Here is a 25,162-nt window from a genome sequence, read left to right on the forward strand (position 1 = left end):
ATTTCTATTCCCACCTCAACACATGAGAATTGTCCTTAGAAGGGTACAAACTTTCACGCCTATAAATTATTTGCTCATTTCCAAATGCTCCTCTGATTACATCCTTCTTTTTTTTTTTTTTTTTTAAATAAACAAAGAATTTCCTTGTGCACTGTTTGCTTATGATAGCTAACTGGGTTTTGACGTTTCTCTAATAAGCTTCAGGAACTTACTAACCCAGTCATTCTCTTTAGTTTTCTTTGGAAGCATGAAAACTTGTTTAAACATCATAAAAATATGTCATTATCAGCCAAAACCAGAGGGTAGTTGCAAAATAAAAATTTCAGAGCAATGGCCTAGCTTGTGAATGCGGCACTAAACACCCACAAAGGGGAGAGGGATCCTTATTTATCCCATTCATGGAAAAACTGGTTAATAGGCTTTAAGAATTAAAGTAATTAGAACTTTGAATTAATCAAAACTGTCTAATTCTGTGAGTTTATAAAAACTTTGGGGTTTCATCTCAAAGAAAATTAAACTAATATTTTAAAATCTGGGATGCTCTAAAATACCATTTTTGTTTTTCTAAAATAAGAAGTTTTTTAAAATATAAGTAATGTTAAATATGAAACCATTCAGGAATGGGTCACACATTACACAACAATATTTATAGCTAGTCAGGGGAAAAAGTGAGATGTTATTCATCAAAACTTTGCTCAGAATATCTAGATGTGGTTCTTACAGACACACTACAATAATGAGCATTGATTTCAGTTCATTTAGAAGCCCAAGTGGATTGTATTATTACGTGAACGTGAAGATCTTTAAAGTTAAGTTTTTCCTACATTAATAGTATAGGCTTCAGGAAAATAATCGTGTTTCATAATCACATGTTCATCTTTTTATTTTTAATTTTTATGTTAATAAAACCCAATATTATATTTACACAATATAAGTGATCAAAAACAAAGATTTGCTATTTTTTTTTAAACACAGAAGTTGTTTAATATTGGAAAACTAGTTTTAAGGGCACAATATGATAAAGACAGGCAATAATCAACATGCCTTAAAAAATTATTTCTATATTTCACATGCTATACAGTGATAGAGATGCAGAGAATTTGGAAAAACACTTAAGAGTAATCAACACTTACGTATTAAGAACTTTATCCACCATGATAACTCAAGTATGCTGCAGCTAAAACCTATGGATGACTTTTATGTGAACTGGGTTTCTCTTTGAACTGCTGCAGCACACAGAACACTAAAGCGCTGGATAGTTAAAGAGCTTGGTAAACTGTCCATCCCTTGTTGTTAACTTTATGGTATTAACATGCCAGTGGATGAATGCACATGGAGAGAAATCAAATAGAGGAGCATTCTTTTTAAGACCAACACCTATATCTATATTATTTAGTTGTTCACACACAAAAAAGGAAAAACAAATCATATTCATTTCTATTCCAGAAAATCAGAGAGTTTAAGTGTTTCGAAGGACATCCTTTCAACATTTACTTTCCTATTACATCAACGATTTAGAATGTATTGCTGAGTTATGATAATGTTCAAGGTGGCAAAATTCACATCAATATTCCAGTTTGGTTGGATTTTGCAGTAAAACATGGAGAAACCCATTAATCTGACAAAATTTGCCAGGTGACTAACCCATATAGTTTAACAGTATTCATATATATTTAAGAGGATGTGAACAAGGGAATGTTCCCTTGTTAAAAAAAAAAAAAAAATCCAGTCATTCTTAAAAACATAACAAATAATTTTTCCAGACTATCTTATTAGCAACATCATGAATTATACAATAGAAATGCTTGTTCAAACTGTTTTTTTTTCTGATAAGAAACACTGCATTTTAAAAAGCAACCACTATTTTAATATTTAATATCTCAGCATATCTAGATCTCAAAAAGTAGCAAGCTATTTAAGAAAGAAGTGCACTTCTTGCAATGTTAAAAGCATTTCTGGCATTTTATATTATCTGCTTTTTAATGACTGTATTTTCCTAGCATTAAAAATGAATTAATCTCTTTCTTCCTAAGTACTCTGTTGAACATGGTGAAAGAAATAGTTCAACAGATTACTTTCCCTTGTAAAAATCATATAGATAGTTGCCTCTCTTGGCCTGTTTGGTTTGAAAGCAAAACATCTGACTGTGCATCCAACTCAAAACTCATCACCTTTCCCGGGGTTTCACAGACACGAGGTGTTCTTATTTCCCATTGAATCATACTGACTCGTGGGTAGAGTACTGAAAAGCGTATGAAACGTAATTAAGGTACTGTCTATACAGCTTCATTCAGCAGAAAAGTCAGAGTTTTACTCTATAGTCTAAAAGAAAAAATACTCTAAGTAAATTAATATTAATAATTTGGGGTAGTCTACAAGAAATGCAAACAGTTGTCTCATCAATTTTCCAACACTAGATTTATCAAGTAAAGATGTTTATGTTTTTGCATTCTGACATGTCTCAATCACCACAGTCTTTGCTATATACTAATTTAAATCACACTGACTGAGCAATGGCATCTTGATGATGGAAGATTGTTTAAAGAGTGGAGTAAAAAATTCCACACCAGGGTAATATGGTAGTAAACAGCTATCACCATATCTCTCATTGAATGCAACTGGACAGAATGCAAGGAACAGTTCTCCAAGGACTCTGAAAAGTAAACAGTATCAGGCAGAGTGGAGGAGACCAAGATTCAAAATACCACCAACCCAATGGTGAGTTTGCCATTTCTTTTCCTTCTGGGATACCCTGGCCTGAATTCAACACACTGGCAGTGGGCACTGGGCGCAGATAGAGACAACTCCAGCAGAAGCCCTCAAGTTTGGCCCACAGATCTGAAAAGGATACTCTGAATGGACAGAGTACAGAAATGTTCCATTTCCCCCCATTCTCCACTCTGCGCCTCAGCCCACAGTGACCTGTCATGGCAGCCACAGCCAGCAGCAATGGGACCTTACAGGAGCCAAAACTCTGAGGGAGAGGAACTGTCCTCTTCATTTGATGCAACTATCTTTACAGAAGGGTAGGACCAACCTCTGTTTGTTTTTCTCTGCCCCCTCAAACCTGGGCCCTAATGCTGACCCAGTTGCAGGAGTACATGGCAGAGGGAGGTTATTACAGGCTCAGCAATCTGGTTGGAGGAAAGAGCAGTGTCAGTCCACAAGAAATTTCTGGGGAAAAAATGGAAAGTGCGAAGCATGGGAAAGTGACCTCATAAAATTCTTTTATGAACACCTGAGCTCACTTCCAACTGTGCATGTGTAGATTTGATCCTATTCAGCACGCCCAAAACTTTGAGAACTGAATTAACAGACAGACCACCACACAATACTCAAGCTGGCCAATGGGTGGTGCACACATGGGACAGATGAAAGTAACACTGAAAAGACTTTAAAACTGAACTGACATTGGAACTACTACAACCTACAGAAAGTGGGTTCAAATCATGTCCTAAACCTAAACCAGCTTAACTTACCATAAAAAAGAAACATCAATAGTTTCCATAGAATTTAAACAAGATCCAGGGCTTCATGTGATATTCAAAATGTCCAGGATAGAATCCAAAATTACTCAGCACATAAAGAACAGCAAAAATCCCAACTGCACAGGAAAAGTATTAAAGAGACACAATTCTATAATGATAAAGGGTCAAGTCAGCAAGAACTCATAACCACCCTGAGTATGCACCAAAAAACAGAGCTAAATACAAAAGGCCAAAGACAACAATACTGGAAAGAGAAATAGACAAATCTACAAAGATAGCTGAAGATTTCAACACTCTTCTTTCAGTAATACATAGAACCTATAGAAAGAAAGTCAGCAAGGATTGAGAAGAACTGAAAATCATCATCAATCGGCTGAATCTAACTGACATTTATAGGTTACTCAACCCAACAACAATAGAATATATATTCTACTCAAATGCACTTCAAACATTCCCCAGGATAGACCATGTCCTGGGTTATGAATCAAATAATGAGAAAACTAAAATAATTAAAATCATATACAGTATGTTCTCAGACCATAATTGAATTAAACTAGAAATCATTAACAGAAAATTAAGAGAAAATTCCCCTTAAACACTTGGAAGTTAACAATAAACTTCTAAATAATCTATGGGTCAAAGAGAAATATCTCAAGGGAAATTTAAAATATTTTAAACTAAATGAAGGTGAAAATACAATATGTCAAAGTTGTGAAATGTATCTAAAGTATAGGAGGAGGGACTTCCCTGGTGGCACAGTGGTTAAGAATATGCCTGCCAATGCAGGGGACGTGTGTTCGATCCCTAGTCCGGGAAGATCCCACATGCCAAGAAGCAACTAAGCCCGCGTGCCACAACTACTGAGCCCACGTGCCTAGAGCCCAGTGCTCTACAACAAGAGAAGCCACCGCAATGAGAAGCCCACGCACCACAATGAAGAGTAGCCCCCACTCATCAGAACTAGAGAAAGCCTTCGCACAGCAACGAAGACCCAACGCAACCAAAAATAAATAAATAAATAAATAAAGTATAGGAGGAAATATATGCTTTAATTAGAAAGAAGAAAAGTCCCCAAACTTTCAGCTTAAGTAACCAGAAAAAAAAAAAAAAAAGGAAATAAACACAAAGCAAGAAGAGAGAAGAATATAAGAAAGATAAAACCAGAAATCAATGGAATGGAAAAAAAATAAAACAAACAGAACGTCAATAAAACCAAAAACCTGATTTTAAAAGATCAATAAAATTGATTAATCCTTGGAAAGACATAAGACAGAAGACACAAATTACCCATATCAGGAATGAAAAAGAAAATATCACTACAGATCTTAGAGGCATTAAATAGGAAATGAGGCAATATATAAACAACTCTGTGCACATAATTCCAATAATTTAGATAAAATGGATTAAATCCTCAAAATATACAAACTATAAAAAAACTGACTGAAAATGAAATAAATAACATTTATGACCCTGTAACTGTTAGAGAAACTGACTTTGGGAAAAAATTTTTGAAAAGAAATCTCCAGGTCCAGATAGTTTCACTGGCAAATTCTACCAAACACTTAAAGAAGAAATAACCCCAATTTTATAGAAAATTTTTGTCCAAAAATTCTCTCAGCAAACTAGAAGTAGGAGAGAACTTCCTTAACCTAATAAATTGCATCTACAAAAATCCTACATCTACCATCTTTACGGAAAAAAGACAGAACACTGTCCTAAATAACCTTAGCCAGTGCATAAGTCAAGAAAAATAAATGAGGCATACAGATTGAAAAGGAAGAAATAAATGTCCCTATTCGCTGTATAATTATCTATATAGAAACCCCAAGAAATGCACACACACAAAAAAACTTCTTAGAATTAACAACTGTGTTTAGCAAGGCCACAGCGTACAAGATCGACACACAAAATTCATTGTATTTTTATATCCTGGAAATGTACAATTCAGAATCTAATTTTTTTCAAGAGTATCATTTACAATAGCTCCAAAAACTAAAATATTTAGGTAGAAAATAATGAAGTATGTACAAATTCTATTGCTGAAAACTAAAAAAGATTGATGAAAGAGATCAAAGAAGACCAAATAAATGGAGAGATATACCACATACACCAATTAGAAGACTTACGTAATAAAGATGTCAATTCTCTCTGAATTACTAATAGATTTAATACAATTATAATTAAACCTCTGAAGGACTCTTTTCTTTGGTAGATATAGACAAGGTGATTCTAAAATTTATATGGAGGGACTTCCCTGGTGGTCCAATGGTTAAGAGTCCTTGCTCCCACTGTAGGGGGCACAGATTGGATCCGTGATCAGGTAACTAAGATCCCACATGCTGCTCGGTGCAGCCAAAAAAATAATAATAATAATAAATATTTTTTAAGAATAAAGTAAAATTTATATGGAAAGTCAAAGAGCCTAGAATTAGTAAAATATCTCAGAAAAAAAAGAACAACACAGTTGGAGGAATTACATTACCCATTCTTAAGACTTACTATAAAACCACAGCAATCAAAACTGTGTGGAATCGGTAGGAGGATGTACACATTGACCAACAGAACAGTGAATGCAGAAATAGACTCACCTCATGATGGCCACTGGATTTTTTACAAAGATACTTAAGCAATTAAAAAGAGAAAGGGTGGTCTTTTCAGCAAATGGTTTAAGAACAGCTGAATATCCACATGCCATAAACAAACAAACAAACATTGACATAAACCTCACACCTTAAAATGGACCAGAGATCTAAATAAAATGCAAAACTATAAAACTTCTAGAACACATAGGAGAAAATCTTTGTGACTTGGGGTTAGGCAAAGATATGACACCAAACTCATGATCTGTAAGAGAAAAAAAATGGATAAATTGGGCTTCATAAAAATGGAAATGCTTTTGTTTTTTAAAGACACTCTTTAGAGAATCAAAGGACCAGGTACAGACAAGGAAATTTTCTCTATAGTCGCATATCCAACAAAAAACTTTTCTAGTTCTATGTCCTAAATGTATTAGTGATTAACCAAATCTATACATCTTAAAATTCACAGTACACCAAAAAAAGAAAAAATCAATTTCTTTAACTACATGATAATTTAAAAAATAAGACAAAACAAAACAAAAAAAGGAACAAAATGAATACAAAAGTTCCAGTTACACTATATTTTTTAGTAAGGTCCGAGGTAAAACTGCATAGTGCCCAATCTAGCCATTTTTATATTTTCTTAGGTAACTTTTTAAATGATCCTAATTACCCTGGGGATTAGTCACAGAAAGTAACAAGGTTTAAAAGGAGAAAGAAGCCTAAGAACTCTGCCCTCTGAGAAAGCAAGAACTAAAAAATGATCTAGTTAGTGTCATTTGCAATGAAATACTGAGGTGCTTAAATGTTACAATGGTTTTCTTCCACACTTTACAACAACCAAGCCAAACTTTCATCCTTCAATCGAATCATACTGCCCTACCCTGGCATGGTGCAACTGTGTTAATTAGAAATTGTCCCAGTTAGTTTACTTTAGATATTAATACTTCTGTTGGTTTAACTTAAAGACGCTCTTTGGTTGGCCTATGTATTATGCAAGCTCTTCTATAACACTGAACATCACACTCGTGGCTGTCTTTTCTGACTCCTGTGAATGGGAACAACGCTCTATATTTTTTAAAAATACCAGTATTATGGGAAGCTAACTAAATCTTTAAAAAGAAAAAAAAGTATTCCTTTCAAAATTCAGTCCCCAAACCAGAATTGCATTTTGCTTCTTTATTACAATAAAATATATAAGCAAATTAAATCTTCAGGTTCTATGGGGATGGTTTACCTCAATGAATCTGTAATTATTTTTCATGAAAAATAATATTCAAAGTCTTATTTAGAGCATAGGGATAAACAGATGAAATTTCTTACTTTAAGGCATAAACTTGATTAAAGTAGGTGCACTATTCAATATCTTAAAATTCAAACAATATTAAACAATATCTTAAAATTCAATAGCCCAAATTCATTCATTACAGGTCAATGACCATTAAAAGTCAAGACTAATTGTCAAAGATAGTTGTCACGTATGTGGAAATACACTTAACAGTTTTACTTGCTACACCCCTCTTTAACAGTCTGGGGGCTCAACCAAACATTCAGTCTCAGAAGATTCACTATGAGCCACACCTGCCATTAGTCATTTACAAGGTTACAAGGCAGGAATCACAGCTTGCCAGCTGGGCAGCATCCAGCGTTCTTCTTGGAGACCCTCTAGAGCAAGCCCCACAGCTGCTCAGCTGCAAGGAGACGATGCTTATCAGTGGGCATGGGAGTCACCCTGGTTAAACGTCTCACACCCAGTGGGAATCCATACCGACTGTATCCATCGCAGAAGCATAGCTTCCAGCGTACCAATCATGGGACATGCCATTTCTAAGTCACCATACTCAGGGAAGGCCAACATTATGGCAACTCCACTAGCTACTTATAATTCATTTATAATTCCTCCCAGTATATATGCAATTTACCCATCAGGGGTTATGGCAGAAGCAATATTGCATAGTAACTGAGTTGGTGTACTACCCTTAACAGGTTAACAGGTGATCAAAGGTAGAGAGTTAACCAAAGGACAAATTCTTATGCAGAAAGAAAAAAGGGTTTGCTGACATTTTGATTAAGAGTAAACACCATATAAGAAAATATTCTAGACTTGGAGTTGGAAAACATGGATTTGAACCCTGATGCTGCACCTTGCCAGCTGTATAACCTTGGGAAAATGATTTCACCTCTTTGATTTCACTTTTTTTGTCAGTAAAATGCAGATGACAATCGCTCTCCAACATTTATTTTGAGAATGATATCATAGAGCAGATTTTCATTTACTTAGAGGGTGGCCCAGAATTAGAGCTCAATTAACATGACAAGAAAACAAAACTGATGAGACAACAAACTTACTGTTGCCAGATCCACAGTATTACTTTAGCAGCACTTGGGACTTAAACCTTGAGTTGGACTCCCTACCATCAACCACTAGTTATTTTGTCCTTCTGATTCTTCCATTCACTCTTCTGTATACATGCCCAATCCTCCACTAGATTATGAACTCTTAGGGAAACAAGGACTATACCCAACTCTTTAATAATCCCCCTGAGAACCCAGCTAGATGTTCAATAAATTCTTGTTAAATAAACAATCACACTCATCAAATACAACTAATAAAAAAACCAAACTGTACATTTAAAAAAAATACCTCTTCTAACATGAGCAATATAGATGATCTCAATCCCTACACTCATTCATTGAAACTCATTCTATAAACATCGTCTGAGCCCTTACCACGTGTCAGGGATGATGTCAGGTGCTAGAAACACAGCTCTTCACAGACCAGTACACACGGTCTTTGCCCTTGTACATACCTTACATACCAGCTGAAAAGCTGTTTAAAAAGTGAGTAAACACTCAAAAAATAATTCTATATTGCATTACCTTTGTGATGGAAAGAAAAGACTAAGGGGGTTTTCCCTGGTGGTGCAGTGGTTAAGAATTCCCCTGCCAATGCAGGGGACACGGGTTCGAGCCCTGGTCCGGGAAGATCCCACATGCTGCAGAGCAACTAAGCCTGTGCACCACAACTACTTAGCCTGCGCTCTAGAGCCTGTGAGCTACAACTACTGAGCCTGTGAGCCACAACTACTGCAGCCCGTGCGCCTAGAGCCCGTGCTCCACAATAAGAGAAGCCACCGCAATGAGAAGCCTGCGCACTGCAACAAAGAGTAGCCCCTGCTCGCCACAACTGGAGAAAGCCCGTGCACAGCAACAAGACCAAACACAGCCAAAAATCAATTAATTAATTAATTTAAAAAAAGAAAAAGGAAAGACTGAGGCAGAGACTATCTAGGTAAACCATTTTATATAAGGTGGTCAGGGATGGTGACATTTAAGCAGAAATGTGAAGATTTATCCAGGCAAAGATGAGGGAAAGAAGAGAGGTAAAAGTAGAAACCTTGAGTTAGAAAACAAAAACAAAAAGCTAGGATGTTTGAGGATTGATGGAAGACCATCCTTGGATGATGGCCTCTCAGTTTATTAGAGAAAAAGGAAAAAAAAGAAAAAATCTAGCAGTTTACTTACAAGGCAACATTATTTCAAGAGGCGTTCCAGAGCGTGGTTCAGGTTAATTAGAGCTGTTGTCATTCAGGTCCTAACATGGTCTCTATTTCAATCGACAAAGTTTAACATTGGTACGGAGCAGCATGCCAAAAATTACTAATGAGATGTCTACAATAAAAGCTGATAAAAGACTACTGTCAAGGGACTTTCCTGGTGGCACAGTGGTTAAGAATCCGCCTGCCAATGCAGGGGACACGGGTTCGAGCCCTGGTCCGGGAAGATCCCACATGCCGCAGAGCAACTAAGCCCAACAGCCACAACTACTGAGCCCGTGTGCCACAACTACTGAAGCCCACGCGCCTACAGCCCGTGCTCCGCAACAAGAGAAGCCACTGCAATGAGAAGTCCGCACACCGCAACAAAGAGTAGCCCCGCCTGCCGCAACTAGAGAAAGTCCGCGCACAGCAACAAAGACCCAACGCAGCCATAAATAAATAAATATATATATAAATAAATAAAGGCTTGACCTTTAAAAAAAAAAAAAAAGACTACTGTCAAAAACCAAATCACAACCCCCAAACATGGCAGTGACCTGAACTATACCAGAACCCTTTAACGTTAAGCAGATCTGGTAATTGGATCACTCTAAGAACAGTACGTTATACCCAAATTGAATCTAGAACAAATGTCCAGCTCCTGAAAGATTTAATAGAATCTCTGTCTGCCCATCTAGTCTTCTGGTCTACTAGATGAATTGTGGTAGCCATTTCGGCAAACTTCTATTAAACACAACAGATCTCTACAGACAATCTTTCTTCCTCCTCCTGAAATAAGCACCAGCGCAGGGGTCTGATGCTGTGGCCACCTAATAAAACATTTCAAGTAGGAGATAATCAGGGATTTGCCTAAAATAATAATAGATTATACAGCATGTAATTTAATTTCTAATCTGGAAGTTGCCCCAGAATGTGGTCACCAGAGTGATTGATGCAACATAATATTTGGGTTGAAGCACAATGTATTTTCCATAAGCACCTGAAATTGAAGCACAATTTATTCTACTTCAGAAAGAAAAGATTGTCCTAATTCTTCAACGAAATTATTTATACACAAAGCATCATATGTCAGGAAAGCTTTAGAAATGTGTTTAGCAATATTTTGAAACCTTAGGAGGCAAACAGCAGGAAAGTAGAGCAGAAGCAGGGCAGAGGGCAGGGAAAAGGAAAGGGAAGGTCATGGGTGAAATCCAGACACTGCCAGGACCAATGAAGTCTGCTTTGTAGCATTTTATTCTTTGAATCTTTTCTTCTTACATACCCAGTAGGCTTGATGATTTTCTGCTTGCACCCAGGAGAGTTAACTAAGTTAGGTGACCTCTTTACTGTAATGTTTATACAAGTTGTTCTCGTGCTCTTTCATTATATGTACTCAGTATTTCTTTTTCATTCCTTAGGTTTTCAATTGTTATAGAATTTAAGTAGAGAGATATTTTTCCTTACAATCTTTACAGCAGCCAGAACCCATTGGCAAACTTGAGTTTCTTAGCTTTTTCATCTTTAAGGTTAAATTCTTAAAATTGAAAAGAATGCCCGCTTCTTGAAAATATAATTGTAAAAACTGCCTTCTAATCCTACTGTAATATTACAGTAGAGAAAAATAAATAAAAAGTCTTATCTATACCGGTGGCTTCTTTAGGTCAATGAGATGTCAGTGTTTAAAAGTGAAGTGTCAGTAGAAAATTTGCATTTTTTTCCCATAATTTTCTGTGATAGGTTGGCAATCCTGATTAGAGTCTGTCATTTTGAGGCATCTGAACTTCATCATTCTCCGTCTGCTTTCTATATGCTCTATGAGTTCTGAAGGATCTTTTCAAGGATGATGAGGGATGGAATCTCTCTTAAAGTATATTTTGAATCTCGTCCAAAAGACATGACACAGTAAATCTTCAAGCTATTTTTGACCATATGTCACAGCTCTTGAAGGCAAATGAAGGCCCTGGCAGCTTGAAGGGATTACTTAACACTGACAGCTGTTAAGGCATTTATCCTGAGCTTTCTTCTTTCTTTCCATCGAGACTACATAAGATGGCATGGCTTGTGGGTTGGATAGTATGTAATGGGCTTGATGTATGATGAGAAATCACATCAATTTCCTACGTTTCTTCATGTTTATCCATCTCAGTGCATCTACAAATGTCTATATCAACTGTGTGCCCAGGCCTTGGGAATGTAAAGATGAGATCATATAAAGTTGGAAATGTAAAAAAGAAGATAAAATAGGCCATTAAAGGTATGACATAAGGTTACTTTAAAAAAAAAATCATTATTGTATCAGAGCTGAGCAAGTTGGCTTGGGAACATTAAGCTGGCAATGAAGATATTTAGATTTTAACAAGTGTGACTTAGGGCAGACACCAAGCCCCTCTGGGCCTCAGTGACTTCAGATATGAAATGTATGGCTTAAACTATCCTGTCTTTGAGATTCTCTATAGTTTTCAAATTTTCCTATATAGTTTTAAAAGACAACGTAGACTGAATCTATTATGTGCCATAGTTATACAGCCAAGCAGTATGTAGGTACCCTTTTGGAAATCAGTGAATTTTAAAGCTGTTGTAAAAGGATTAAATTCCTTAATAAGTCTAATAAATGCATTTGTAATAAAAGAAATAAATGCTTTTTTTTTTTTTTTTTTAAATAAGGGCCGTGGCTTTTGTTTTTGTTTTTTTTTTAGAAATTCACGTTCTTTTTATTTATTTATTTATTTATTTATGACTCTGTTGGGTCTTCGTTTCTGTGCGAGGGCTTTCTCTAGTTGTAGCAAGTGGGGACCACTCTTCATCGCGGTGCGCGGGCCTCTCACCATCGCGGCCTCTCTAGTTGCGGAGCACAGGCTCCAGACGTGCAGGCTCAGTAATTGTGGCTCACGGGCCCAGTTGCTCCGTGGCATGTGGGATCCTCCCAGACAAGGGCTCGAACCCGTGTCCCCTGCATTGGCAGGCAGACTCTCAACCACTGCGCCACCAGGGAAGCCCAATAAATGCTTTTTTACATCTGAAAGTTCAGAAGGAAAACTTGATTGCTGAATCAAGTCTCTAGCTACTATAAGAGTTTTTCAATTTAATTTTTTAAACTTTTTTTCTGATTCTAAAAATTCAGAGAAAAATCAATGTTAAATGTTGGAAGGAAATCTAAATAATTTTTGAAGATGTTAACAAAGGCAAACTGTCACTGAATATAGTATAAGAGTGATGTGTATAGCTCTTTCCTCAGTAAGCAAAGCTTTAAAAAAGATATCAGAGATATACTATATAGCTCAACACTGGCAGAGTAAAGCTGGCTTGCAATGAGCTTCCCAGGGAATATGTACAAGACTCAAAGTCCAGACTCTAGCTGCTAAGGCTGGGTCATAGTGCCAACTGATATCACTTCTTCAGATATAAAATGCATCAGCTCCTGATATTTTCAAAGTTCTACCATGGATCAAGGGAGGATATGGATATAAGCAAAAAAGGGTTTGACTATTGTAAGGCTAAGAGAAGAAAAGCTTTGTCTAATAAACAAGCTACACTTAATCTGTTTGGCTTCAGGCTAAATGTTGGTTTCTAAATGCCAGCCGATTGCCTTGATAGGAGAAAGAGAGTTTGAAAAATTACCCCCTCTCTGACACAACTCTGAAGATTCCAATTCAGTACATCAAAGGTGAGGTCTACAAATCCATGTTCTGAAAAGCCTTCCTAGATGATGCTGGCACACAGTCAGGTTTGGGAAATGGAGATGCTGAGTCGGTTATGTTCACATCTTACTTGGAATTCCTTAGTGGTAGAGCCAGGGCTACAATTTACTGCCTACCAATTATTAAGCTGTAAACGACTATGTAGTCTAGTAAAAATAAAAGTTAATGCACTAGTATTATATATTTTAGATAAGAGATATTTGAGGACCAAAAACAAAAACACCTTTGCATTTGTCATTGCCAGATTCCTTCAGTAAGTGTCTACTCCTTATTCCTGCTGAATTAAGTTTTAGGGCTATTGGGGGTAGAAGTGGGGGGGGGGCGGTGGGATTGAACAACTGGTGGAAAGGAATCATAAATTCATGTGCACATTATAATATCAAAACCAGTAGTAAATGATTCGGTGTGCAAGATACACGTAAAATATTTTTTAAACCATGTTACTCAAAACTGAGTTACATACGGGATGTAACATTAATCATGAATTGTAGAAGAGAGGAGTACACCACAAGAAGAGGAATAATATTAATTATTCTGTTTATCTGATCAATATAAAAAACAATTGATATGATTTTGCCACAAACTGTGGTTTATTTGGCTATGGTCTTCCAAAGGAATGATTCATTATTTTTACTGCTAGATAATTATATTTTTCATTATATTTTTCTAATAAATCAAGAGTTCTCCTTTTCATTGAAGAAAATGAATAATCTTCTTAATATTTCTGTGTACTAGTGCTATACTATAGCATTTGATCATGGGGATAACTTGGTGACTTTTAAATACTTATCATTGAATTTACTATTAAATGCAGGGCTCTCTATTGAGTAAATTTAAGTGTCTGTGCAATTTTTATCTTAACTATTGTATAAAATTAATTGAAAAGCATATGAATTTAAACCTTTAACTTAAAACATTATGGCCAAAAGCTCTCTATTTCCAAGCTGTCAAATATAAAAACTGATAATACTTCCAGAGTTCTCCCCAAGGTTGAAGAACCAGCAGTAATTAAAGAACATTTACCCAGTCAAAAAACAGACCCCAAATGCAGTATGACATCAACTTGGCTGCCACAGTCTCTCTCTCAAAGTCAGGAAATCCATCACAATGACAACTGTTCACAGCTAGAAACTGGGCAGAGTGACTTTAACGAGTAAGAAGCAGAGATAGTATTTTGTAAAGAAGCCAACTAGACATGTAGGAAAAGGTGCCACCAGAGACTCCCTGAAGTTATTTCAACCCCGATGTGGAGACGCAAGATGATAAAGCAGGTAATGGTGAACGCACGTCAGAAGGCACCAGAGCAGAGTCAGTCTCGAAGTCTACTTGAATCCTGAACAAACTTCACTGATTTAGAAGAGTCTGTGTGGTTTACTCCCCACACTCTGGGCCATTTAAACCTAAATATAGATATCACATAGCACAACTGCAGAGGATGCCGTTTACCTAGAATACAATATGATTATATCCTGTTAAACTGAAAAGACTAGCAGCATTAATTTTACGATTAAAAAGATTGAGCCTTAACTATGTCAGAATATCTTAAGGTAATAACCAAGACATGGCATCTAAATGAAAAATTAGAAGAAAATACAGTACATTCAAAATCTCAAAACATAACACTGTATGATAATTTTGTGTTAAAAGTAAGACAAACTGACAGTTACAGCTTAGAAAACCCCAGGACCAGTAATTTCCCTAAACTCATCTATGCAAACAAAGCAATAGTGCATGGAGAGTCTTGGGCTGTAGTGCAATGACAACTCTATTTTTATAGTCAGTTGTTTTCACTTGAGCAGTCAATAAATCTTTTCATAATTGTTTCAATTATAATCTAGTATTAGAGAAAAAATTAGCCAAATAATGTTTTTGTTTTTTATTATTAAACATCAAATAATACTCCAGTGTTTCCCTAAACTACATATGAAAACTTCTCCACTTAAAATTATCAGTAATAGAATTCACCACTTCAAGTAATTTAGAAAAGAATCATCTTACTCAATGGCTTTTGCCCAAATTCATTTACACCAAATTACCCTACAAATATAGTGACAACCAGCGTTAAATCATGGACCCTTTGGAATAACTCCACGGTGTCTAGATAGCATATATTTTTGGACATAAAATGTATTGTTTCTTGAGAATAAGATAAATGAATATAATTTCACAATAAAGAGACCTCAGGAGATATGTATGTACTATGGAATCTAGGAAAGAAAAATAAGTTGCTTTGAAAAAATTATAAATGTTTACATTATAAGCCTCTAGTTCCACATTATCCAGACCTTAACACTGATAAAATATTTTCCCAAGTTTCTTGCCTTCTGCCATTATATTAGTTTAAAAGTAATAATTATTAAATTGATTCATTCAATACATTATTTCCTTCAATATCAGGCAAGTATTATTCTCAATGCTGGAGTTATAAGTGCAAAAACAGAGCTAGGTATCTGTCTCCATGGACTTACATTTGGGTGGGAGAAAAGAGGCAGACATGCAGCCAATGTCAGGAAACGTAAGAAGCAAGTAAAAAAACGAGAAAATGGCCGAGTGTGATAAATGCTATGAAGGATGATAATGTGGAGGGTAAGTGGGGGACACTTTGGGAAGGGAAGGTTAAATAGAATATTTATGCCAGAATTCCTTCTAGATAAAGAACCTAGAGAGTAACTGTGTATCTGTGTCTCTCCTGGACAGTGGTCACAGTCCTGGTGTGTGTCACCTTTGAGACTCTCCTTTCTGCAGAAAATAAATTAGACCCATAAAGCCCCGGCATCCACATTCTTTCAACCTCATACCATGGTTTTCTGTGCATGTGTACTGCTATAGTTTATCCAATAAATATTTTTCACAATATAAACTAGCATGGCTTTTACCCATATAGATGCACCTTCCATTTTCACTGTAGGAATGAATCCTCTTTGAGTGAGGGGGAAGCAGAAAGAGAGAATAATTAGTGGTTCAACATTTCAAGTCCTAGGAAAACAACTTTGTTTAGCGAGATAGCTACAAATCTTTTCAAGACTTCATAATAGATGTCCCATGTTTTTGAATATTAATCTACAGTTAAAGATATGTGAATTAAGATATATTGCTTCTCATAAATATTTCTGCTTCTCCTCTTTCTTGCCGCATGGGAAGAATTGAATTTCTTTGCCACTTTGAATTAAGGGGAGAAATGTGACTTATTTCGGAGTAAAAGTGGAGTAGTAGTGACATTTCCCAATAAAGACTTTTTTTTTTTTTTTTTTTTTGCTGGTTCTGGACCTTCAAATACTCTCCTCCCTTGACCTAGAGATCAGGGGATCACGTGCAACACGGAGGCTCAATACTGAGCTATCACATGATGGTGGAATACACATCAGAATTTCCACTGTACATTGAGAAAGAAATAAACCTTGTTGTTTCAAGCCACTGGAATTTTGGAGTCATTTATCATCACTGAGTAGCCTATACTATCTGTTATAGGTAGAACCATGTCCCCTCCAAAATTCATATGTTGAAGTCCTAACCCACAGTACCTCAGAATGTGACCTTATTCGGATAATAGGTCATTGCAGATATAGTAAGTTAAGATGAGGTCATACTGGAGTAGGGTGGGTCCCTAATCCAATATTACCAGTGTCTTTATAAAAAGGGGAAATCTGGACACAGACAGACACGCAAGAGAACACCATGTGAAGATGAAGGCAGAGACTGAGGTGATGTAGCAGAAGCCACAGAACACGAAAACTTCAAGCAAAACACCAGAAGCTGAGAGAGAGGCCTGGAAGACATTCTCCTTCATTGCTCTCAGAAGGAACTAACACTACTGACACCTTGATTCCTGACTTTTAACCTTCAGAACGGTGAGAAGATATACTCCTGTTAAGCCACCTGGTTTGTGGTACTTTGTTACGGCAGCCTTAATAAACAAATACACTACCCCAATACATACATTAGGGATTGTCTATCCCTAATTTATAATAGTTCGACTTACAATTTTTCAACTTTACGATTGTGCAAAAGTGATATGCATTCATATGCATTGGAAACCCTACTTCCAATTTTGAATTTTGATCTTTTCCAGGGCCAGCGACCTCTCTGGAGATGCTGGGCAGTGGCAGTCAGCCATGGCTCCCAATCAGACACTCAGTCACTGTGGTAAACAACTGATACACTTACAACAACTTTGTACCCAGCCAGCCATTCTGTTTTTCCCTTTCAGTACAGTATTCAATAAATTACATGAGATACTGAACACTTCATTAAAAACAGGCTTTGTGTGAGATGATTTTGCCCCACTGTAGGCTAATGTAAGTGTTCTGAGCACATTTAAGGTAGGCTAGGCTAAGCTATGATGTTTGGTATATTAGGCGTATTAAATGCATTTTCGACTTAATGATATTGTCAATTTACATAGGTTTATCCAGATGTAACCCCATCATAAGTCAAGGAAGATCTGTAAAACTATACATTGTTTCAAGCAGAAGATGATATACATGTGGAAACAGAAGAGCACAACTAATAGTGTAGCAAGTAATATCTTTATAAGGGAATCCGATCTACTTACATGAGATTATCTAGTAGTAGTTTAAATTTTCTTTTATTCTCATCTTAGAAGTGGGGATAATTTTATGTTTGAGTTTTATAACTGAGAAAATACACTTCTATTCAAAATTAAAGTACCCACAACTTGATAAAGAAATAAATATAAATATAGATAAAGACAATGTTCATTACATTTTCTGGGAGGCCATTTCCAAACTTACATGGTCCTATTCTGCTGTCTCTTGATTATGAATGTTGAAGCTTTTAGCTTCAGAGGATCCTATATGTTTGCTATGAATGATTAAGAGCTCATAAAGTTTTTACTAGCACATTAATCTCCAGGTGCAGAGAAAGTCAAGAAACTTGTTAAAATTCTCTAGTCCTCACACAAGGTTGCCTCAGGAAACATGGTAAATAGTACAGTACTGGCTCCTCAAGATAGCACCTAAACACATCAACTTCAAAGAAAGGCTGTCTAGACAAAAATACGGATTCTACTTTCAGTGAGTTGGCCTAGAAAATAAAGAGAACTTTATGTTACAGGGCTCTTTCTTTCTGAAATGCAACACTCCATGAATAGCAAGTTCATGACGCAGAATTTAGAGACACAGGAGATGCTTGATATTTGAGATTGTGTCCCTAGTCCCTTGCAGAGAGTACCAGGTCGTCCAGGGAGACGACTTGCACACTAGGAGGATAAGTGAAGAAAAGAGACACAATGAAATGTGCCTGTTAGGCCAGTGACTAACTCCTTTCAAAAGCTTCACCTCACATCCCCAATTCAACCACCCCGACAATTCTTTTCTCTTAGAAGTCCCCCATCCCATGGCTTTTCAGGTAACTACTACCATTTTTCTTGCTACGCTTTTGTCTCCTTTAGTTGCCTTTCCTGGCTCCAGTTTTTGAGTCTACCTTGTAAGGAGAGATTTCTCCAAGGCTTATTCCTGATGTCTCAGTTCTTCTCTGTATATACTTTCTCCCTTGAGGAGACAGACAGGTGGCATGGAAAAAAATCACAGGCTTTATAGCCAGACATACCCAAACAGAAGTCAGCACTCCAGATTGGCTAAGTAGTCAACCAAATCAACCCCCCTGAATTTCTTCTCCCTCATTTGGAAATAATCATACTCTGAAGGCGGTTATGAGATGTAAGTGAGCTTTAACTATAACACATGTAAACTGCATAGTACCTAGTAGGCACTCCACAAAGTCTAATGCCTAACTCTTGAAGCTCTCACTCAATATCCTGACTTCAACTGTCTGTCACACCATAAATCTGGGAAGGCCATGGAACGAAAGCTTGGAATGGAAAGCAATGGTCAAAGACAAGGGCACATAGTATGGGAGTAGAGGGAGAGGAAGGAAAGCCATGTAGATTTTAGAAACAGAGAATGCAATTTGGGAATGACTTAGTCTCTGACATCAGTAGTATTTAATGATTCTCAGAAACCAAGCAACATCTGAGGCTGAAGAGTGTCCAGGAAATGGCCCTCTCTTGTTGTCTTGGATACTTACACACAGGGCTTGATGACGAATTTATTCAGCCCATGCCAATAGACTTCACTATTTAGGATTCACATATCAAAGCAGCCATGATGCAAAAGTAAGGGACGTGAGATAAGCATACAAAACTAACTCACATTTAGAAATGTATCCCATGCTGGTGAAAGGTTAGCACATTTCAGGGATTAGGGAATTAACAAGGGGCATAAATAGCAAGGGTTCTGGAGGGGAACCAAAGTTAGCTCATTTACAGGAGTGGTTTTCAAAATCTACTTTAATCCATGTTCTTTTTGAAGAATTATAAATATGTCTTAGTTGCTCTGATGTTACTTGGAATTTCAATATAAATAAAATAATAAGACTAAAAGAATCAAAACAGTGGGCCAAATATCTGCCACATTTGACCATAAGTAGAGGACAAACAATTCTTCTAAAAGGGTTTGTAAAACTTTCACTTGAGACTTACTATTTCATGGTTAATAATCTCAATATTCATAGACACCTTAGAATTACATCCCTTGCATAAATTTGACAACAGTGATTCCTAAAGGAGCTCTGAAACAAAAGATACCATGTTTCTGAACACATGTCAACTGATTTAAGAGGTGTCAAATCAAATGGTAAAACTGATTAGATCATTCATTGTTAATTGGCTGGGGAAAAATGTTAAGAAAAGGAACCAATATCTGATATGCTTTCTAATATTATATTACTTTGAGCAAATTGAACAAGTATACATACAAGTGCCATGCTTTGTATGCAGCAGAAAACTCTGCCTCACAGTATCAGGTCGTACTTGTAATCCTGAAAATCATATGCAATGCTACTTGAAAACTAATTATTACTAGGTTAGTTGGATAAAGTTATTATTTTTCTAAAAGCAAATGGGTTGAAGCATGACTGCAAACCAATTTCAGCTCTAAAAGCTACCATGGAGCACACAGCACCATCGCACTACCTAACACATTCTACTAAAGTTGACTATAACATGAAATACTGCTCTATTGCTAATGATATTACAACTTGAAGCTGCCCAGAGAAAGCATTTGCCATTATTTTTTTTTACTGTTAGCATAAAGATAAACCCAGCTAAGATGCCATCTCTATTTTTTTCTTGCTCTTGAATTAACTATACCTTCTCTGAAATACACTTCCATGTTGCTCTGGTCCATAAATATTGGGGAAATTCAATACTAATTAAATGCATTAATAAATCTTACATTGGAGCATTTGGTGGCTGGCATAGTCATAAATCTGAAAACCCAACCAGAAATACATGATCCCTCAACTAGGATGCTGTTACATCTTCTGAAGAAAAATTTTTTTTTAATTTAGGATCATCAAATTAGAGAATGAAACAGTCATTTAGTCCAGTAGTCATCATACATTTTCGCAAAGGGCCAGGTGGTAAAAATTTTAGGCTTTATGATTTGTAAGGTCCCTGTTGCAGCTACCGAACTCTGAGGTTGAAACACAAAAGCAGCCATATACTGTATGGAAATGAATGGGCATGGCGGTCTTCTAAAAAATTTTAATGTATGGAAAACGAATTTAATTTCTATATAATTTCCACTTGGGAAATAGTCTTCTTTTTCAAACTTTTTCCCCAACCATTTAAAAACTTAGAAATAATCATTTATTTGTGGGCCCTACAAAACCAGGCAACAGGCCACATTTAGCTTAAAGGGTTTAGCACGTCATCTAAAGGACTGAAGTAGGAAAAGACCTAGATGGGTAGCTAGGCAGAGAGCAGATGCTTTCTCACTTCGAAGATCTGCAATACATTTTTTAGCTGCAGAAAAATCTAAAGATTTGGCACATATTAAATAGATGCACATATTTTGTGAGTAATGTAAAATATTAGTCAGGAAAATAAATTCATTTCCTTTCCCCAACATGATCCTCACCACATGTTCTCTATCTCAGGGAAATCTCCATGCCCAGTCCTTCAATTAGATATTATCTTTGACTCCTTTCTCTCTCTTAAACCTCTCATCCAATGAGTCACTCACTCCTACCACTTCTTCCTCTTAAATAACATACAGAACTCTCTACAATGCACTACACTGATCGGGGCCACCATCACCTCAAGCTTAGATTACTGTAACAGCCTTTTCACTGGTCTCCACACCTTCGTGCTTACCTAACTCCAGTCCAATTTCTTCACTGCAGCTGGAGCTTTGTCATTCTCCACCTCAAATCTGGTCGTCTTCACTTTTCCACAGATGCCAAAGGCTTCCTATTGTCCTCAGGATAAAACATAAACTCCTTATCACGACTTGCGAGGTCCTTCATAAGCAAATGCTTTACTAAGCATCCATCCTTACCTTGCACAATATTTAATGAAACAGAACTACTAAATGTGGGAAATGATGGAGATGCCAGCAGCTTCTCGTTCATCCACAGAGGTACCCATGTCCCAGGGGAATGCAGAAGGTGAAGAAGATACAAATTCTGTCCAACATGCAGAAGCATCAGGAAGAAACACCTTTACCAGCCCTGACGGCTGAAAAGAATATGGAGCATTGTGTGGGAATGGAAGGTTCTGGCAACACCAAGTCCTGGAGTGAGTTTTTCTGGGTTCACACTGGTTGAACAACATCCATTTTCCTTATTTAAAAAATGAGAAAGGGTACCTATGGTCCAATTCCAAATTGACATAAAGCACTGTGGCATCACAGATGAGGGGTCTCATAAAATTAAAAGGTAATTGATGAGACTACTCCAGAAGATGGCGGAGGAGTAAGACGTGGAGATCACCTTCCTCCCCACAAATACATCAAAAATACATCTACATGTGGAACAACTCCTACAGAACACCTGCTGAATGCTGGCAGAAGACCTCAGACCTCCCAAAAGGCAAGGAACTCCCCACGTAACTGGATAGGGCAAAAGATAAAAAGAAAAAACAGAGGCAAAAGAATAGGGATGGGACCTGACCCTCTGGGAGGGAGCTGTGAAGGAGGAAAAGTTTCCACACACTAGGAAGCCCCTTCACTGGCGGAGACGGGGCAGGGGGAAGCTTCGGAGCCACAGAGGAGAGCGCAGCAACAGGGGTACGGAGGGCAAAGAGGAGAGATTCCCGCACAGAGGCTCGGCGCCGAGCAGCACTCACCAGCCCGAGAGGCTTGTCTGCTCACCCGCCGGGGCAGGCGGAGCTGGGAGCTGAGGCTCCAGCTTCGTCGGTCAGATCCCAGGGAAAGGACTGGGGTTGGCGGCGTGAACACAGCCTGAAGGGGGCTAGTGCGCCACAACTAGCTGGGAGGGAGTCCAGGAAAAAGTCTGTACCTGCCTAAGAGGCAAGAGACCATTGTTTTGGGGTGCGTGAGGAGAGGGGATTCAGAGCACCGTCTAAACGAGCTCCAGAGATGGGCGCGAGCCGCGGCTATCAATGCAGACACCAGAGATGGGCATTAAAGGCTAAGGCTGCTGCTACAGCCACCAAGAAGCCTGTGTGCGAGCACAGGTCACTATCAACAACAGCCCAGGAGCCTGTGCAGCCCGCTACTGCCAGGGTCCCGTGATCCAGGGACAACTTACCCGGGAGAACGCACAGCGCGCCTCAGGCTGCTGCAACGTCACGCCGGCCTCTGCCGCGCAGGCTCGCCCCGCCTCCTCCGTACCGCTCCCCCCCCCCCCCCCCCCCCCCGCCTGAGTGAGCGAGAGCCGCCGAAGCAGCTGCTCCTTTAACCCCGTCCTGTCTGGGCGGGAACAGACGCCCTCAGGCGGCCTACACTCAGAGGCGGGGCCAAATCCAAAGCTGAACCCCGGGAGCTGTGCGGACAAAGAAGAGAAAGGGAATTTCTCCCAGCAGCCTCACAAGCAGTGGATTAAATGCCCACAATCAACTTGAGGTACCCTGCATCTGTGGAATATTTAATAGACAACAAATCAACCTAAAATTGATGAGGTGGATTTTGGGAGCAACTGTACACTTGGGGTTTGCTGTCTGCGACTGACTTCTTTCTGAAATTTATGTTTATCTTAGTATAGCTTTTAGCACTTGTTATCATTGATAGATTTGTTTATTGGTTTGGTTGCTCTATCTTTTTTTTATTACTTTAAAATTTTTATTATTTTAATAATTTTTTAATTTTAATTATATTACTTTATTTTATTATATTTTATTTTTTATTATCTTTTTTCTTTCTTTTTTCCTCCCTTTTTTTCTGAGCCATGTGGCTGACAGAGTATTGGTGCTCCGGCCTGGTGTCAGGCCTGAGCCTCTGAGGTGGGAGAGCCGAGTTCAGGACATTGGACCACCAGAGACCTCCTAGCCCCATGTAATATCAACTGGTGAGAGGTTTCCCAGAGATCTCCATCTCAATGCTACGACCCAGCTCCAACCAACAGCCAGGAAGCTCCAGTGCTGGACACCACGTGCCAAACAACTAGCAAGACAGGAACACAAACCCACCCATTAGCAGAGAGGCTGCCTAAAATCATAATAAGTTCAGAGACACCCCAAAACACACCACTGGAAGTGGTCCTGCCCACCAGAAAGACAAGATCCAGCCTCATCCACCAGAACACAAGCACCAGTCCTCTCCACCAGGAAGCCTACACAGCCCACTGAACCAACCTTACCCACTGGGGGCAGACACCAAAAACAACAGGAACTACGAACCTGCAGCCTGCGAAAAGGAGACCCCAAACACAGTAAGTTAAGCAAAATGGGAAGACAGAGAAAGATGCACCAGATGAAGGAGCAAGGTAAAAACCCACCAGACCAAACAAATGAAGAGGAAATAGGCAGTCTACCTGAAAAAGAATTCAGAGTAATGATAGTAAAGATGATCCAAAATCTTGGAAATAGAATGGAGAAAATACAAGAAACGTTTAACAAATACCTAGATGAACTAAAGAGCAAAGAAAAAATGATGAACAACACAATAAATGAAATTAAAAATTCTCTAGAAGGAATCAGTTGCAGAATAACTGATGAAGAAGAATGGATAGGTGACCTGGAAGATAAAATAGTAAAATAACTACCACAGAGCAGAATAAAGAAAAAAGAATGAAAAGAATTGAGGACAGTTTCAGAGACCTCGGGGACAACATTAAAGGCACCAACATTCGAATTATAGGGGTTCCAGAAGAAGAAGAGAAAAAGAAAGGATCTGAGAAAATATTTGAAAAGATTATAGTTGAAAACTTCCCTAACATGGGACAGGAAATAATCAAGTCCAGGAAGCGCAAAGAGTGCCATACAGATTAAATCAAAGGAGAAACAAACCAAGAAAAATATTAACTCTCAAAAATTAAATACAAAGAAAAGTTATTAAAAGCAGCAAGGGAAAAGCAAGAAATAACATACAAGGAAATCCCCATAAGGTTAACAGCTGATCTTTCAGCAGAAACTCTGCAAGCCAGAAGGGAGTGGCAGGACATATTTAAAACGATAAACGGGAAGAACATACAACCAAGATTACTCCTCCTACCAACGATCTCATTCAGATTCAACGGAGCAATTAAAACCTTTACAGACAAGGAAAAGTTAAGAGAATTCAGCACCACCAGACCAGCTTTACAACAAATGCTAAAGGAACTTCTCTAGGCAGGAAACACAAGAGAAGGAAAAGATCTACAAAAACAAACCCAAAACAATTAAGAAAATGGTAACAGGAACATACATATTGATAATTACCTTAAATGTAAATGGATTAAATACTCCAACCAAAAGACACAGAATGGCTGAATGGACTTGAAAACAAGAACCATATATATGCTGTCTACAAGAGACCCACTTCAGACCTAGGGACACATAGAGACTGAAAGTGAGGCGATGGAAAAAGATAGTCCATGCAAATGGAAATCAAAAGAAA

At 37.8% G+C, this 25,162-nt stretch overlaps 1 protein-coding gene and 1 long non-coding RNA gene across 3 annotated transcripts in view; one reads left to right on the forward strand and one right to left on the reverse strand.

Moving 5' to 3' along the window:
- GPC6 (glypican 6) overlaps nucleotides 1–25,162 on the reverse strand; it is a 1,071,594-nt gene that overhangs the window by 839,937 nt on the left and 206,495 nt on the right. Inside the window, exon 1 of one of the 2 annotated variants that reach the window (XM_082434647.1) lies at nucleotides 21,481–22,290. The exons of the other annotated variant lie outside the window; for it this stretch is intronic. The gene's annotated coding sequence lies outside the window, so the exon portion shown is untranslated. Of the gene's footprint in view, nucleotides 1–21,480; nucleotides 22,291–25,162 lie in introns of those variants that run through there. 2 annotated transcript variants of the gene reach the window in all.
- Nucleotides 1–25,162, forward strand: part of LOC309647418 — a 774,616-nt gene that overhangs the window by 120,887 nt on the left and 628,567 nt on the right. The window lies entirely within an intron of this gene.

Source organism: Balaenoptera physalus, assembly GCF_965194825.1.
Source record: "Balaenoptera physalus genome assembly, chromosome: 18".
NCBI classification, from domain to species: Eukaryota; Metazoa; Chordata; class Mammalia; order Artiodactyla; family Balaenopteridae; genus Balaenoptera; species Balaenoptera physalus.